The following is a 2500-nucleotide window of genomic DNA, read 5'->3' as shown; positions in this document are numbered from 1 at the left end:
TAGGCTGCGCCGCAGCCAGCCTGACCCTGGAGTGTACCTCAGGGTGCGCTGGAAAAGGAAGGGGGATGGTTTTAGAATTCAGATGTTAGACTGGAAAGATGAGGGAAGGTAGAAGACTGGAAAGATGAGAATAGGTAGTTGACTGGAAAGATCCCAAAAGGTAGAAGACTGGAAAGATGAAGAAAGGTAGAAGTCTGGAAAGATGAGAATAGGTAGTTGACTGGAAAGATCCCAAAAGGTAGAAGACTGGAAAGATGATTAAAGTAGAAGACTGGAAAGATGAGAGTAGGTAGTTGACTGGGGAAAGATCCCAAATGGTAGAAGACTGGAAAGATGAGGAAAGGTAGAAGACTGCAAAGATGAGAATAGGTAGTTGACTGGAAGATCCCAAAAGGTAGAAGACTGGAAAGATGAGGAAAGGGTAGAAGGACTGGAAAGATGAGAATAGGTAGTTGACTGGAAAAATCCAAAAGGTAGAAGACTGGAAAGATGAGGAAAGGTAGAAGACTGGAAAGATGAGAATAGGTAGAAGACTGGAAAGATGAGGAAAGGTAGAAGACTGGAAAGATGAGGAAAGGTAGAAGACTGGAAAGATGAGGAAAGATGAGAATAGGTAGTTGACTGGAAAGATTCCAAAAGGTAGAAGACTGGAAAGATGAGAAAAAGGCTGAAAAGATGAGAAAAGCTGGAAAGATTAGAAGAGGTAGAAGACTGGAAATATCGCAAAAGGTAGTTGACTAGAAAGATCACAACAGTTTGTTGGCTCTAAAGATGAGAAATGGTAGTAGACTGGAAAAGATGAGAAAAGGTAAGTTGGCTGGAAAAATCATAAGAGGTTGTTGACTGGAAAGATGAGAAAATATAGTAGACTGGAAAGATGAGAATATGTAATTGACTGGAAAGATGGCAAAAGATGATAGACTGGAAAGGTGAGAAAAAATATCAGACTGGAAAGATGAGAAACGGTAGAAGACTGGAAAGTGTTGTGGCCTGATTGGTACGTCTCTGCCTGGTGTTTGCCAGTCGGGGGGTTCGAGTCCCGCTCAGACTCGTTAGTGCCATTAGTGTCTGCAACCTACCATCCTTGTGAGCTAAAGTTGGGGGTTTGGGGGAACCTGTAGGTCTATCTGCTGAGTCATCAGCAGCCACTACCTACCCCTCCCTGGTCCTAGCTTGGGTGGAGAGGAGGCTTGGGCGCTGATAATATAATATATGGTCAGTCTGTAGGGAGTCTAGGGCATTGTCCTGATTGCTAAGGCAATGTCACTGTCCCTTGCCTCTCCCATTCATGAGCGACCTTTAAAATCTTTAAGTGCCAAACGCTGTAGACTGAAAGATGAGAATAGGTAGTAAACTGGAAAGAGGCTAAACGGTTTTGCTGATGATTAGTATTAGGAAAGAGAGGACTAGAAGATTACAATGAGATAAAAGATGATTTAAAGTTTTCACTAAGATGATTTCGTTATTTTAAGTTAAGAATCAAAGGGATTTTCAATTTTTCTTCTCGGCAGGCCATTCTCAATGGAATGGTCTGCCATGCTCCAGGGAAGTTCCATATGACTCAAATTTTATAAATACATCTAATGTACATAAAGCTGAATGTATGGAAAGGGAAATACGTGTACTGAATAATATATTTCAACACTTACCCTTTCAGCGTCGCTAGTTACATTGATTGCTTCAGGATGTCCACTAGCATGAAGTCCGCTAGTAGGATGCCCGCTTGAATGATGTCCGCTAGCAGGATGCCCGCTTGCATGATGTCCACTTACATGATGGCCACCTGTCAAGGTATCCCTACGCGTACGATTTCCAGCACTGGAAGCTCCATGTGTCGAGAAAGAATTCCCTAACTGGAAGTGCTGCTCTCTCGGTTTTCTCTCCCTGAGGACGAGTCTCTTTATCTTCTTCAGCGTCTGTGGAGTTTGACTTGACGTCAGGATTTCGGCCTCGAGCATCATGCAGATCACTAGGGGAGGAGCTCCTGGCTATACATCGTAAGAGGAGCAGAAGGAGGCGTGCACGCACGTGCACTCCTCGCGGTAAACAGGGGCATGCGGTCTGAAAAGGGGTCTGGGTTAGGAAATCCAAGCGAGGGCTGGAAGCCTCCGTGATCGATATTTTCATGGGGGTGTGGAACTGGATGGACGTCGGCTCCAGGTGCTTGGGTGGATATGAGTGTGGGTGTGATGGTGTACGACAGTGGGCTCCTTAGCTTCGTGCATGTGAGGAGATGGGTGGAGGTCTTGCACCTGAGGAGACGGGCGGAAAGGCAAATGATTCTGCTGTTGATGGAGAGGAGGCCCGAATGCATATTGGGTGATGGGAGGCCGATGCGAGTTATGATTGATGAAGGGTGCTGGAAATGCTCCTTGATTGAGGGATGGTGCTGGAAATGCTCCTTGGTTGAGAGATGGTGCTTGAAATGCTCCTGGAATTGGGACGCCTGGTCGACCTATTCCATGGAGGCTGTTTGGCCGAGCCAAATGGGGTTTCTTGC

The 2500-nt window shown here is 45.6% G+C and overlaps 1 protein-coding gene and 1 pseudogene across 1 annotated transcript in view; one reads left to right on the top strand and one right to left on the bottom strand.

Annotated features, from left to right (window-relative positions):
- LOC137615468 (uncharacterized) overlaps positions 1 to 2500 on the top strand; it is a 155205-nt gene that overhangs the window by 36139 nt on the left and 116566 nt on the right. The window lies entirely within an intron of this gene.
- LOC137615512 (uncharacterized) overlaps positions 1 to 2500 on the bottom strand; it is a 10346-nt pseudogene that overhangs the window by 5432 nt on the left and 2414 nt on the right.

The sequence above is a fragment of the Palaemon carinicauda genome, chromosome 21, assembly GCF_036898095.1.
Source record: "Palaemon carinicauda isolate YSFRI2023 chromosome 21, ASM3689809v2, whole genome shotgun sequence".
NCBI lineage: Eukaryota > Metazoa > Arthropoda > Malacostraca > Decapoda > Palaemonidae > Palaemon > Palaemon carinicauda.
The sequence above is the reverse complement of the archived record's forward strand: the minus strand, read 5'-3'. Positions and strand labels throughout refer to the sequence as shown.